This window comes from Chanodichthys erythropterus, chromosome 21, assembly GCF_024489055.1.
Source record: "Chanodichthys erythropterus isolate Z2021 chromosome 21, ASM2448905v1, whole genome shotgun sequence".
NCBI lineage: Eukaryota > Metazoa > Chordata > Actinopteri > Cypriniformes > Xenocyprididae > Chanodichthys > Chanodichthys erythropterus.
This window is the reverse complement of record NC_090241.1, coordinates 6835001-6851303: the sequence shown is the minus strand read 5'-3', so window position 1 is coordinate 6851303 and position 16303 is coordinate 6835001. Positions and strand designations below refer to the sequence as shown.

Genomic DNA, 16303 nt, shown 5'->3' with positions numbered 1-16303 from the left:
TGCACTGCTCGAGAAAATATACTCAAAGTACAGGCACTAATTCAAAGAAAAAAATAGACTAGAGCAGAAAACAAGTTATGTAACTGTTCTGATATCAACTGACATTATAAAAAGAATTGCTTGAAGTGCAGGTCATAATCCAATCTTTTCTACCCACCGCCTCAAGAAATTACATCTCGTCTTCCTCACGATTCTCTCCACCTGATCTTTTCTGATACACCTTTTTTTATGCGTTAACGATTACCTGTCATTTATTAATTTATTGCTGCTGGTGGACTGCCAGTTTGTTATATCACTACTTACCCCGTCTGGCATTAAGTAATATGCATGTGTAGTACTTACACAACCTGCCATATAACCTTCATCTGAAAATATGTAAATATGTTTCCCGTTCCACCATTATTCAACTACAACTACTACAGAGCCATAATTAAGAACAGACAATACATTCTTTAAAATGTGTCTTTTTTTTTTCTTTTTTTTTAAGAAACGTATCGTTGATGATGTCACATGAATAAACAACTGTGCCGCACTACCGGTTGCTACGGTAGCGAGAGCCAAAGCAAGAACAAAAGCAAGGTGACTTTTAGCAAGAGCTGCAGTGCTTTGTTCTTTTCGCTGGTCTTTTTTCACTCTTTCCCCCCTATTTCCCTGTTTTTTTTCCCCTTGTTCGGTGTATGCGCAACCTTACGAAAGCAGGTCAGTGGAAAAGTAGGTCAGTGTGAAGGGGAGGAGAGGGATGAGAGAAGGGGAATTCAGAGAGTGAGGGTTGGGGAGGAGAAAGAGGGTGGAGGTGCAGACACGTCATTCAGCCTGCAGAGCTTAAAGGGGAGTTAGCAAAAAGCTGCATTGTGATCTCATTAATAACTGAACACAATCTAATACTAAACAACAAAAACACACATATTATACTGCTGTAGTGTAGTTGAGAAATATCCGAATTATTTTATGCTTTGTAGCAGTGCATGACATCTAGTCCTTTAATGATTCATACACCCTATCTAAAGAAAACAGCCTTTTTGCATAATAGATAATATTTCAAGCAATTAATACAGAGATTTTTGAAGAATTTATCGTTAATGTTCAGTTGCTCAAACTTTACTGGAAGCATTAGGAAATCAAGAAAATAAATCTGCTATGCTGCTGCTGTTGGTTAAGGGACCATTTACATTCCGCGCTTTTGCGCGCTCATGTTTATTTCAAATGTAGACACGCGGCAAGCTCTCTTATAAAGCCCAAAGTATAGTTCACTTTTTACACGTATGCGAGGGTCAGCGTACAGTGCTTGTGACGCAAATTTCGTCATCAGAAGAGTACGCGTGTACTGTACACGCACCACCGGATTTTTGTAACACGTATACTTGTACGCAGGTCGCACATGCACATTTACATTTTTTTGCAGTAATTAGTTTATCCACAAGGTGGCAACCATGCCCTGGGAGTGTTGATTCACAACATAGTCGAAGAAAAACTGCATAAACAGAACAGAACGGAACACATGCAAGCTACAGCGACAATGGAGGCCTATATAGATGAGAAATTGTGCAAAGAGGTTAGAAAGTATCCTCATTTTTACAACTCTAGCATGAAAGAATGTGAAGATGTTTACATGGGTTGTAACTCGCTACGAGAGATCGCTCAAAACTGCGCATACGTCAAACGCCTGTTTAAGTCGAATGAAGTATGCTTTGCGAGGCTGTGCGTTCGACTGTGCGCATATAGCGTACGTGTAAAAAAACTGAGAATTCCCAGGGCTTAATAGAGGCAATGTGGTTGTGACACTTATGCGGTGACACAAAATCTCAACTTTTCAGAATGCCACATGCGCACCGCAGGTCATGTGACAAGAACCAAGCTAAGCAAAGATGGACGAACAGCTGATCATAGCTGTAGGCTACAGGGTGGGTTTTTATTTATTTTTATTGGGTTTTTATCTCTGTAAATATATCTAGTAGTAGAGCTAATGCTAGGGCTAGAAATACAGTTATCCTTTGCTGAAACTTCTTCATCTTCATGGAGAATGTGGCTCATGATTGGTTAGCAATGGCAAACACCACAGGAGCGCAAGCTCAAGTGCTTTTGAAAAGAGGAGAAAGTGCCACGGCCGGAGTTTTCCACACGTTTTTAGACACGGCATGTAATCGGCCCCTAATGCTGCTGCTGCAGGTCAAGTACAGGACTTGCTACTTGCAATACATACATGACACTCTGCTGTGAGCAAGTAAGACATGCTGCTGCTGTACAATATAGCATACATGAATTACCCATAGCAGATCTATACAGGTGGTGCTGGGGAAGGTGGAGGGTTTCTGAAAGCATGCAAGAGCTACAGCAAATACTGAGCAAAATTTGAAGGTTGAGCAGCAAGCTCAATGGTTACTGATCAGCAGGAACCAATCAGCTGTGCCTTATAGAGAATGATGTGATTGCAGGCAGATTGAGTTAACCACCTATCATCCTGCGCCATCTAGAGTTTCATGACAGAACTTTGTATATTTGACATTTATCGCGATAATTATCGATATCGACTGATGTGAACAATTTTATCGTGATCATTTTTTTGGCCATATCACCCAGCCCTAGATTAAAAACTCAGGCTGTCTTAGTATTTGGTTCAACCACATGAACTCCAGAGGTTTGTGCAAAACCTCATGATCCATGTTATCTGAGAACAGCAAAGGAAGCAAGAAAATTTCAATTTTAAAATCCTAAAATGTTCTGTTTACTTAAAGGTTCAAATAAAATTTTAAATCCCAGATTTTCGATGTGCTCTCAGACTGTATGTATAAAGGAAAGAAAGAGGCAAGTCAAGTAGGAAAACGAGAACAGAAAAGGAAAGCAGAGCAAGAAAGAAGGAAGAGCAAAATGAGGAGAGGAAGAGGGAGGCAGAGAGGGGAATGGAGTAGGAAGAGAAGATGTTTTGTCTCCGAACATCTGCAGGAGCGCTGGGATTCCAGAGCACAACATAACTCTGGTTACGTAACTGAGCTGCCTAAGATGTAGGTCAAAAAAATAGAGAGCGCAAACAAGGGAAGAATTGTCTGAGCGTGTATGTGTGTCATGTGGAACAGTATAACATATGACAATATGCATACTTATAAGTGGGTGTACATCATTAATAACGGTATCACAGGATGTTTATTAATGAGGGCATGTGTGAGTGTATAATAAGTGTTGGTAATAGTTTAAAAGAGGCAGTGTGATTCACCCAGGCAGATCACTGAAAGGCCAGCAGAATGTAGGTCAGCCAGCCCTGCCCACACCCCATTCCCTCAGTCCTAAACTGTGTGACCCTCTGAATTTTATTCTCACTTCTTCGCCCTCAGGTCATTGAACATTCACTCACTACCTTTATGCTCTATTTATCTCCCTTTTTTCTTTTGCTAAGACAATTATTGGTACTTTATATTATTTAGCCTTTTTTTTTTTTTTTTTTTTACAATTCTTCCTACTTTAAAAAAGTTTAAAAGTTACAAGTGACTTTGGGCATCGCAATATTATAAAAAAAAACATATTAATTTTGATTTTGCTAAAGATACTCTAGTATCTTTTCAGTTCTTTATATCCTTTTAGCATTTTCAGTTTTGGGTCAGTAAGATTTTTTGGAAAGAAATTAATACTTTTATCAAGCAAGGACACATTAAATTGATCAAAACTGACAGTTAAGACATTTATAATGTTACAAAATATTTTTATTTCAAATAAATTATGTTCTTTTGAACTTTCTATTCATCAAAGAATCCTGAAAAAAACAACAACAACAACTGTATCACAGTTTCCACAAATATTATGCAGCAAAACTACAGCGTTTTCAACAGTAACTACTTACCGTTGTTTCTTGAGCAGCAAATCAGCATATTAGAATGATTTCTGAAGTATCATGTGACATTGAAGATGCTGAAAATTCAGATTTGCCATCACAGAAATATATTACATTTTGAAATGTATTAAAACAGAAAGCTGTTATTGTAAATTGTAATGACATTTCACAATATTACTGTTTTTGATCAAATAAATGTAGTCTTGAGCATATGAGACAAAAACATTTGAAAAATCATATGGATCTCAACGTTTGGAATGGTAGTGTATATTTAATAGTGTTATGAAATTAACTTGAAATGATGGAAAAGCTGGGGAAATGAACTAATATTCAATATATCGACCAATACAGTGAAATATTAAAACATCCGAAATGTCAGTTATGTTAGCCGACATGCTACTAAAATATTAGGATACCTCATATTACTCTTTTTATATTATTAACCAACCACCTATAAACAACCCAGAACACACCCAGAACCGCATAGCAAGGTGCTAAAAACCACTCTGAACACCGTAGCCTTGGCATAGTAACACTCTACCAATCACTAATGACAGCTTAGCAGTGTCTTGCAAGCACCACTCACATTTTCCTCAGAACTTGTAACAATCTAGTTCATCTTCCTCCTTTTGTCTTTTTACCACTTTGGTTGATTGTTCTCACTCTCACGACTCTTTATCAATCTCCCTCCTCCGCTGCACCTGTGGCACAATCACCAATTTACAAGCCAAATTCCTGTCATTATCCTCTCTTTTGTAATCAGTTACTTTAATCAAACCCAAATCTTCCCAAACAAAGAGTGAAATGATATTGACGGATACCCTATTGAGAAATGTTCCACCACTCATAGTGACACATCACCCACTGTGTTCAGCTCCAGATTACATGCAGTGAGTTAAAGGGGCTGAAGAGTTGCTTGCCTTGAAATTAAGAACATAATTCTGTTCTAATGGATGAATTTTGCTCATGTGACCGACAGAGACATGTGCATGCATAAAAATAGCTGTTCCACTGATGATTCTGGAATATCCAGTAGATATACTGTAAAAGTGCAGGAAACCTCTATCTCTGATGTTGCTCTTTCATAAGTTCATAGAGCTTGGCCCTAAAAAAGTATTGGGATGCTCACGCTAATTGAAAATCATCAAGTACACATTTCAATTAAAAAGTTTTGTTTTAAGTTTGATATACTAATAATCATACTGATTTAGATCCAATCTCACAGGAAAACATAACTATTTTACAAGGTGGCAATGGTTTATGAGTTCGTAAAATGTGAATCCTACAAAAACGTAACATTTTTGGAAAAAAGTAAACATGAAGGTCCTCCCCTAAACGCACTCCTAAACCTAACCGCCACTGGGGTGTAAGCAGATCTTACGAAAATGTACAAATGAGATTGTATTAATTGTCAAAACGTAGAAAAGTAGTTCTCTCACAAAAGTTTTGTGTTCCGCCAACAAACTTTCCGTTAATTCGCAAAGAAATCAAAAGTTTTGACAGTGAAAGTTTCTTAGGGGAATGCAAAACATTTGCGAGAGAAAGCAAATTCATTGTTCCTCCCATCTCATATTTTCCCTCCCATCACCATGTCCCTTTAGAGTTTCCGTAGCCCCTCATGTGACCCATAACAAAAACAAACAAATAGGCTTATAATAAGGGATGCAATTGCTAGGTACTTTCGACTGGTTCATCTCTGACGATTGTGCCAATATACAGTTGTTAAAAAACATTTATAAAATTAAATACATTATTTTTGTTTAATATTCGCAGCTATTTGGGGGATTATTTTATGGTGCCAAAATCTCTCTCTCTCTCTCTTTTTTTTTTTTTTTTTACTTTTTTACTTTTACTTTTGTACTGAAGGGCTTAGGGCCAGATTTACTAACAGCTTGGGCCAGCGCAAACCCTCTTTTGCCGTTAAAAAACTACTGTCAGGATTTACTAAAGACACGCAATGAAAAATTTGTGTTGAAAAGGCATGGGCACAGTTGTTTTTGCAACTGACCTTAGTGCATATGCATTTGTAGGAGTTTCCCTTTCAGTCGCTAAATTTATGGGAGGAGAGTATTTAAATGAATCACGCAACGGGATTTACTAAGGTTTGCGCTAGTCAATTTACTGGTGTTTGCGCCATTATTTAACTCCCAAAAATGCACTGTTCTTGGTAGATTGTGTTGGTCATTACGGAAATGATCTGGCTTTGTGCTTTAATTTGCACGTCGTCAGTAGATCACGTGCAGAACCTTCCACTCCTATCTGCGTTTTTGGCGTTCTTACGCTTATTTGCCCTGTTTAGTAAATCTGGCCCTTAAAGTCTACTTCTTATTTATTACTTTAACAGTTCAACTAATCAAGAGCAAAATTAAAATATAAATGTGTGTAAATGTAAATGTCAAAAACATCTCCAAAACTTTGTTAATTTTGAATAAAAGTTTGTTTGCAGAAGCCACTTACTTTGATATTTTGTTATTTATGCACTCAGATGAAATGTGCACACTAAAAGGTGGACTCAGTAGAATTTCAAATACACTGTTTGGAAGTTAGTCAAGCCGACACCAGCAATAAACGTGTAACCAATCAGCATTAGGGGGCGTATAACGGTTGAGGATAGAGAACGAGCAAGAGGGAGTTTTGAAAATAAGAAAAAAAAACTGCAGATCAAGAGATGGGACACAATACAAAAGAGCTCAAAAGAATATCACTGGAATAAAGGTTTATGACTGGGCAAGAGCTTTAGGACCCACGTTTATATTAGAAAAGCTTTCCAGCGCTGCAGAGAGCTAAGTGGGAAGGCCTGAAACAGATGCGGAGGCCGCTTCTCATGTGAGTAACACGGTTTTGATTGTCTGGAGCTGCTGAGCTGTTTGCGACTAACAACGAACGCTTTGTATTTACTCTTGTGTACTGTACGTTCAATTTTTGTGCTTCCTTTTCGTTCGTTCATGAACTGCGTTTTATTTTTCGTGAAGCATTTTGTTGCGCGTTAGCTGTGATAAACAGACATCCACTCGTATTGCTTGTGTAACAGTGGCCAGTTTTGCAGTTAAACCACTGCACACTGACGACCGCTAGATTATGTGGTGTTTAGCGGCATTGTCAGTGCACTCGCTTCGCCTGCCAGCAGCGATTGGGCTGGGGTTCGAGACCAACTCGGAGCTGGGTGGTTGGTTGGAATTGGAGTTATGGAGGCGGAGCAATGAAGAGAGGGGTGGGTTTGTTTGGGTTGATTTCAAATATCAACAATGTCCAACAGCGTTGTTCAAAATCTACTTACTGCATCTTTAAGTGAAACTTAAGTGTCCAAACACTGTTTAGTCTCAATATCAACTTGGTCTCAGATGCTTTTCCTAAAATTCCTCAGGAGAAACAAAATTTAAAAGAAATTAATTATTGACATAGAAGATAATTTGACAATTTTACAATAATCTGATAATCAAAAAGTGAAATGAATTCAAATGTCTAAATTTAAATCTTTAAATGTGAATTGAAAATGTTTTATAAATATGAATTCAAATTAATGTCAATATGAATTTAAATTTTTGAAGTCAAAAATATTGCAAAATCAGGCAGGTTACAAGAACCAGAAGTCATTTTAAGTTATGTCATGTACAACTGCACATTTTCACTTTTTCACTAAAATCGCTCACATTAGTTTATTTCTGAAATAACAAATGTCCAATATCCAGCATGAGATATATTTCACCCATTTACGCTTTTACCTAATATCTAATTATTAATATATGTCATATTCATTAAAAACAGCAGGGCTACTTATTAGAAAAGGGATGATTTAAGTATTCTATACAAAAACGTATTGGTATGTTTAATCTTGCCTTATTGAAATGAAGTGTAAAAGGTTGTGAATGCACACACCCAACCTCGTCAAACTGCAAATGCATAAGTGCCCTCTTATGCCATTTGAGCGAATACATAATCAGCACCAATAAAAGCTCCAGCCTCAATAACAGCTCTTTATTATGTCATGCACACCAACATCACATCATTCCATTATATGAGCAAGGCCAAGATTACAGCCATAAACGAAAGCATTAAACAATGTCTCAGCCCTGAAATAATGATAGTAAAGAGGCTGGAATTGTAAACAAGGTGTGAGATTGAGGTTTCACTTTGGAAAAGTCAAAGAAAGTGGGGCAGAAGTGTATGAGGACTAGATTTCTGCTCATCCATTAAAAGTGAAGGATGAATTAGGCCACTAGAGCAATGAGTCAGGCTAGAGTTATGCAATGCGAACGCTCAGGGTATTGCTACACTCTGTGTGAAGGAAAGGGGTATGGAGTAAGAGAGAGAGAGGTTGTTTTGCATGCACGCATCTGCGTATGTGAGAACATGACTGACATATGTTCTGGGTAAAATGTGCGTGGATGGAACAGCTGCTTTCACCGTGAGGCAGAGGACCATAAGGTTTGTAGGCAGATTGTGTTACTTTGCATATGATTGTTTAAATGTGAAAGGCAACAAAATATGTTCCAACCGCTCTAATGATAGCACTTCATTAAAAAGGCTTTATTCTACAATCATAAATCAATACATCCAGAATGTGTGAAGTATTGTGCGCTCACAGTTTCTGCATCAATATTCCACAGGGACACTTCATATTAATAGAGCACTTGAGCTTTATAAAGTCCAGACCACTATCCTCTTGACTTATCGCACTGTGATCACAATTATTTCATGTGATTGAATATGAAGCCTTCTCCTCGCAGATGGACAACAGTTGTTCACATACAACTCATTCTAAGATGAGTTCCAAAATGATTAATTTCATTCTGGATGTTTGTTTCTTCATGTTGATGTTTTTACACTTTAACCTTGTCATTAACTTAAAAGTTATTTAAAAATACAAATATTTCAAAAAGATGAGTGAAGTTAGTGAAGTTAACTTTGAAGTTGGCTTGAGAAAGCCAGAGAAAGTACAACATTATATATTTAACAACATTATAATGTTGTGATATATATATATATATATATATATATATATATATATATATATATATATATATATATATATATAAAAAACATGTTATCTGACATAATTAAGATTATTTTTTTTCTGACACAGATTAACTCTGAGATCTAAAATGTTATTACCATTTTGAATAAACTGTATTAATAAATGAAATGTTCAAGGTGTCTAAATAAATTTTGGTTCGACTATTTTATATATATTCAATATAAATAAATTAATATAAATATATTATATGTAAATAAATATTTTATATTTATATATATATATATATATATATATATATATATTATAATTAAAAAAAATATATATATTTAAAATATGTATTTATGTATTATAAATATATTAAAAATTATATATATATATATATATATATATATATATATATATATATATATATATATATATATATATATATATTGGATATTTTATATATATTTAATGTAAATAAATTAATATAAATATATTATATGTAAATAAATATTTTATACATATATATATATATATATATATATATATATATATATATAAATATTATATATATATATATATATATATATATTATAATTAAAAAAAAATATATATATATTTAAAATATGTATTTATGTATAATAAATATTATATTAAAAATTATATATATATATATATATATATATATATATATATATATATATATATATATATATATATAATTTGATATTTTATATATATATATTTAATATAAATAAAATAATATAAATATATTATATGTAAATAAATATATATATATATATATATATATATATATATATATATATATATATATATATATATATATATATATATATATATATATATATATATATATATCATTAATTTAAAAAAAAATTATATATATAAAATATTTATTTATGTATAATAAATATATTAAAAATTATATATATAAATTCCATCTATTTAGATCAAATAGGATCATGGAGTTTGATCCTTGAACTGAGCTTGTAACTTTAGTCAAAAACTAGTGACCTATTTTAACTGTATATTGTTGAGTCTAATATATCTTTTAAACCATTAATCACAGTCCAACATCACGGTGGTGTCGACCTCCTGCTGTAGTAACAAATTTAAATGACACGCTGAGATACAGCAGTGTAGCCCCCCTCGGCCTACATTTTAAAGATTACTAGAAGGGCTATAACTGGAACTAGTGGATCTCGGGCCCCTCTAGCTCCTTGTATTCAAATTCCTATTTTAATCCCTCTGAGGTCACTTTTGCCCTTGGAACTAGACAGCATTAGTCACATTTTAGCTGAAGTTCAGTAGTGCCACAAGCACATTAACCCGATTATCCATTTGATAAGTATCTGTCTCCTCCTTCTGTCTAGTTACCTATAGCCGCCGACAACCTGTCGGATCCCCTCGTACGGCCCAGCACAGCACTAGTACAGCTCAGTCTTGACCTACATACTTGCTACAGACATGCACATGCTAACTGAAACAGTCTAATCTTCAAGACATGATGCTGATTTGTAGAAGCATTCTACAAATGTAAGCTTCTTCTTTAAAGACATATACACTTTCAGCCATGATACACAAAATGAGGAAGTAAGCAAATTAACATATTCTTAATGAATGAAATTATATAAACCACAAAGTTGAGCAAATTCAAAATGAGAAACTCAAATACCTCAGTTTGTACCATTCAAGCTAAATGTCTCCAAATGAGTTCTTGATATGAAACTGACATGCAGTTTCTATGACCTAATATTAAATGAGAGACACACCGCAGAGCTATTTAAGTTAACTGAAAAAAAAGCTAAAAGGATTTTCAATAATATACAATACCATTTACAGCATCAAAAGTATATTCTTTCCCATTGACACTCATTAGGGGTGCACATTAAATTAGTACCATATCAAACTGGTTATCTGCGAATATTACGATTTATCAGCCACGGCCAGTATTGGATATTTATATGTGCATTCTCATTTCCCCTAATTTTAGATTTTAGATTACCTTTGCCATCATCTAGCACTCACTTAAAAGTAAACTTTATTAAAACTAATAATTTAACAATATTAAATGTGATTTCTTTCAAACTATTTAAATAAAGTTGTGATGCTTCAATACACTTATATTTAAAATGACTGACTTCAGCTTTTAAGTGTTTTATTTTTTATTTACACAAAATAATATCAAATTTTAATATCAGCCTTTTATTGGTTATTGGCAAGAATTTTGATATTGTTGCATCCCCAAAATGTATATAAAGTTTAACTTAAAATCTTCCATGTATTTCCATGTAATTTGGAAGCCTATTTATGCCACAGAATACTAAGAAATATAATTGCAACTTCATATCTCACAATTCTGACTTTTTTTCTGGTAATTTTACATTAACAATATAACTTTTTTCTTAGAATTGTGAGTTTATGTATTACAATTCTGACTTTTTTTTCTTGGAATTCTGAGATGTAAACTCAAAAAGTCTGAGTAAAAAAAAAAAAGTCAGAATTGTGATGTTAACTCAAAATTGTGAGAAAAATGTCAGAATTGTAAGATATAAACTCACTATGCTAAGAAAAATTATATTATAATTATATAATATTCTAAGAATTTGCAGTTACCTTTTTTTTTTATCCCAAGGTGGGAATGAGCTTCCATAAATTTTGTGAAATTTATGTAATTGTATGTAAAATAAATTAATCTAAATAATCACATCACATGACTTCCATATTTTCAGCCAGTTAAATTGCTATATATACAGTACAGTCCAAAAGTTTGGAACCACTAAGATTTTTAATGTTTTTAAAAGAAGTTTCGTCTGCTCACCAAGGCAACATTTATTTAAATAAAAATACAGTAAAAAACAGTAATATTGTGAAATATTATTACAATTTAAAATAACGGTGTACTATTTAAATCTATTTGACAAAGTAATTTATTCCTGTGATGCAAAGCTGAATTTTCAGCATCATTACTCCAGTCTTCAGTGTCACCCTTCAGAAATCATTCTAATATGCTGATTTGCTGCTCAATAAACATTTATGATTATTTTCAATGTTGAAAACAGTTGTGTACTTTTTTTTCAGGATTCCTTGATGAATAGAAAGTTCAAAAGAACAGCATTTATCTGAAATACAAAGCTTCTGTAGCATTATACACTACCGTTCAAAAGTTTGGGGTCAGTAAGAATTTTTATTTTTATTTTTTTTAAAAGAAATGAAAGAAATGAATACTTTTATTCAGCAAGGATGCATTAAATCAATCAAAAGTGGCAGTAAAGACATTTATAATGTTACAAAAGATTAGATTTCAGATAAACACTGTTCTTTTGAACTTTCTATTCATCAAATAATCCTGAAAAAAATATTGTACACAAATATTTTGTACAATTGTACACATTAAATGTTTCTTGAGCAGCAGATCAGCATATTAGAATGATTTCTGAAGGATCATGTGACACTGAAGACTGGAGTAATGATGCTGAAAATTCAGCTTTGAAATCACAGAAATAAATTACTTTGTCAAATATATTCAAATAGAAAACAGTTATTTTAAATTGTAATAATATTTCACAATATTACTGTTTTTGCTGTATTTTTAATTAAATAAATGTAGCCTTGGTGAGCAGACGAAACTTCTTTTAAAAACATTAAAAATCTTAGTGGTTTTGGACTGTACTGTACTGTATATTATATATTATATATATATATATATATATATATATATATATATATATATATATATATATATATATAGTAGTCAACATTTGAAGTGAATCAAAAAAAGTTCATCAAAGTTGTCCTAAAAACTAAGTTGACTTTGATGAAAGGTTTTGATCCACTTCAAATGTTGACTAGTACATTATATATATATATATATATATATATATATATATATATATATATATATATATATATATATATATATATATATATATATATCTTCTTCCAAACTCTCTAACAAACCTATACTATCCATTTCTCCTCTGCATGTTCCGTTCACTCAAACCCACTCAGACCAGGCCAAATAAGGCATTTCTTTAAGGGTGGCTGTGCTGTCTCACAAGTGACTCAGGGAATCATGATAATGGGTAACAGAGCTTCACATCTACAGCCAAACAAACCTACCAAGCTCAACCCAGGGCCTGGAGTGGCCAGCAGCTGTTGGGAGGAAGCTCTCTGAATCACAGGAACAACAAAAGAAGTCTGTTTACAACGGCACTCTTTCACCCATGCCCACATCTTCTTCTCATCCTCTCCAGTGCTTCCCGCCCACAGCCTGCTCTTTTTGCTCTAATCTAAACACCCCAGGTTGTTGGGAGGTGCGAACATGTGACCGAGGGCTCACATGAGGCCAGACGCTTTGTGCGAGGGTGAGTGAGGCGAGTGCAAAGCTAAAGGTATAACAGAAGTCAACACACAATTACACGCTCGTTTAGACAAAACAGACTGGAACTGAACACTAACCGCACTTGAGCATGTGGCGACTGCTTTTCAACATTGTGCTGTTTATTTTATACTGACGTCATCATGCATGAGTCATAATGCAAACCATGCAACTTTCTTAAAAGTATCTCATCATGCACCTTCCTTTGCACTTTGTCTTTTATCTTCCATTTGCAGTTTGTTTGAAACACCTTCTGGCATTGAAGTAAAGAGCTATCTAAGCAGTGTGTTTCCAATTAGTTGCTGTATCATGTCCAGGCGAGACACGGGAGAAATGGGATAATTTAAGTAGGTTAATCAGCAGCATCAGGACATGGGCAGTTATAGAGCATGTTTCTTGTTTCTGTTTGGGTTACTGGGTCAAGCAGGAGGAGAGAAACATCACGTGAAGAAGCAAAGCGTGTAGAGGAGGCATCATGTGCCAAAGATGGATATGGTTGGGTTTCTTAAACGTAGAAAGCCACACATGAAAATTATATTATAATTCAACTGTTCTAGCTCAAAAGATCCCATTGAAATACATTGATATTGATCTTTGCATTTGCATTGGTTAATTCATGTGCGTGTAAAAAAAAACGACCAACTAAACAGCTGGCTTTCATTTAATCTGACATGAACCCTGAAAACAAATGCTAAACTAAACAGTGAAAAACCAATCAGCGCATCAATTACATCAGCACAGCTAAAAATAACAGAACTAAAAAGAAATATATGGGCTAAAGTAAGAAAAAAGATGAAGACAAACTAGTCAGCAACCTTGGTTGCTGGAAGACTGGATGACTAAACCCACTCCAGTTATGTTTATAAATATGAAATCATCAGAATGATATTTTACATCTGCTGATGCTATGATTTCAGAAGTCGTGGAATATAGTGCACAAGTCATGTGGAGTATGGTGCTTTTCCATCATTTTCAGTTTTTTTACCGTCTCTGATGACTATTCAGTTATTATGAAAAAGAGCAGTATGAATGTCTTGCTTAACATCTCTTTATTGCGTGTTTCCTATTGAAGGAAAAACAGATAAAACCAACTTAAGCTTGTTGGCTGATCTTCCAGCCTGGTCATAGCTGGTTTAGAAGGCTGGTTTTAGTGGGTTTTAGTTTTATCACTTCTATAGATGGTCAGGCTGGGCTGACCAACCAGCTAAAATCAGCTCATCCAGGCTGGAGAGCAGCTTGACAAACTTAAACCAGCCAAGAGCAGCTAACCAGTTTAAGCTGCTTTTTTTTCATCAGCCATGGAATAAATAAGTAAAACAGGCTTGAAAAAAACACAAAACATGAGTAAATGATGACAACATTTCATTTTGGGTGAGCTACACCTTGATGACTGATCTGAATTGTCAAGACCTGACTTGTACGTGTCATATGTAAACTGGAATTTCATTTTATTCTCATTTAAAAGAGTTAAATCATTTATTTAGTTGTTTAGGAAGTAGTCATGAGGTAACATTGAATGCCACACAGATGACGGCAGTCAAACTCAAATAGGAATACATTAGTGTAACTTAACGTATGAAACGCTGCTGCCCTCTACTGGATAACCAAGTGAACTGTTTGCAATGAGACAATAATACAAATGAATATCCTCACCATGAATCGCTGTAAAATGAGTATAAACAGCTGTAATCACAAACAAATGGAACTGGTGCATCCTGGTCACCGCTACCAAATTAACTCAGCACCTTAAAAACGCCGACTGTATGTGAATAACAACAACGCCTAGAATTAATCACTAAAATGGAATTTAGTTTAAAAAGCGTTGAGAAGTAACTAACCCACCTGAGCAAGTTACAGCCGCGTTCACCACTGAACTCCAATCACTGGGAAATGGACGGGTGCGCCATCTTGCGGCAAGCTTGTGTCATCTCAGGTTTGTTTGTTTTGATGTAACTGTATTGTTAAGTTACCCAATCTTATCTTATATTCCAGTTAAATGCAACTAAAAATGTAAGCATACTTTTCTTAAAGACTGCTCTGAGGTGGTTCTGCGCCAAATTCTGTGTACAAAAGGCCACTAAAATCAATGTGACAGATCTGACCACTTCAGCCCATTTTGTATCAGATGCTGCTCCGGTCTTAAGTTGTCTTGTCTTAAGTAAGCCTCAAACTTTGCCACTGTCATGACAGGTTTATATTTTTTATATTTTAATATATTTCCAGTCATAATTTGAAGTTTCTTTATTCAGAGAATCCATATTTAAGTTAAATATCACATTTAAGCAGTGTATTAGGTATACAAGGTATACAAAACATGATTCATCAGACCAGGTCACCTTCTTCCATTGCTCCGTGGTCCAGTTCTGATGCTCACGTGTTGGCTCTTTCGGTGGTGGACAGGGGTCAGCATGGGCACCCTGACTGGTCTGCAGTTATGCAGCTCCATACACAACAAACTGATGCACTGTGTATTCTGACATCTTTCTATCAGAACCAGCATTAACTTCTTGAGCAATTTGAACTACACTAGCTCGTCTGTTGGATCGGACCACACAGGCCAGCCTTCACTCCCCACGTGCATCAATGAGCCTTGGCCACCCTTGACCCTGTTGCCGGTTCACCGCTGTTCCTTCCTTGGACCACTTTTGATAGATACTGACCACTGCAGACCGGGAACACCCCACAAGAGCTGCAGTTTTGGAGATGCTCTGACCCAGTCATCTAGCCACTCAAATCCTTACGCTTTTCCATTTTTCCTGCTTCTAATACATCAACTTAGAGGACAAAATGTTCACTTGCTGCCTAATATCTCCCACCCACTAATAGAGTGTTATTCACTTCACCTGCTCATAATGTTATGCCTGATCGGTGTATAACTCCAATGACCATAAATATAAACCAAAACAATCATGTTTTTGAACAATCAAAAATCAAAGAATATAAAACACACAACACTAAATTGCCAAATTAATTTTTTAATTACACATAGACAAAGACGAATACACATTTCAGTCAGGAGTTGTGGCTTTCTGCTCAAACAGCAAATGTGTGTTTTAATGCTGAATAAGGCCCCCTTCCATTTGGCAAAAAACACTTATTATAGTTTCCAAGAAACACAACAGCT

The 16303-nt window shown here is 34.6% G+C and overlaps 1 protein-coding gene and 1 long non-coding RNA gene across 3 annotated transcripts in view; one reads left to right on the top strand and one right to left on the bottom strand.

Annotated features, from left to right (window-relative positions):
- Positions 1 to 165: 165 nt before the first annotated feature.
- Positions 166 to 16303, top strand: part of LOC137010599 (uncharacterized) — a 27935-nt gene continuing 11797 nt past the window's right edge. The window contains exon 1 of the long non-coding RNA XR_010893379.1: positions 166 to 579. This is a non-coding gene — a long non-coding RNA (uncharacterized lncRNA). The remainder of the gene's footprint in view (positions 580 to 16303) is intronic.
- The window catches only part of rgl3a (ral guanine nucleotide dissociation stimulator-like 3a), a 24548-nt gene continuing 23793 nt past the window's right edge, over positions 15549 to 16303 (bottom strand). For both annotated transcript variants that reach the window (XM_067372698.1, XM_067372699.1), the window contains one exon: positions 15549 to 16303. This exon is cut by the window's right edge and continues 1321 nt beyond it. The gene's annotated coding sequence lies outside the window, so the exon portion shown is untranslated.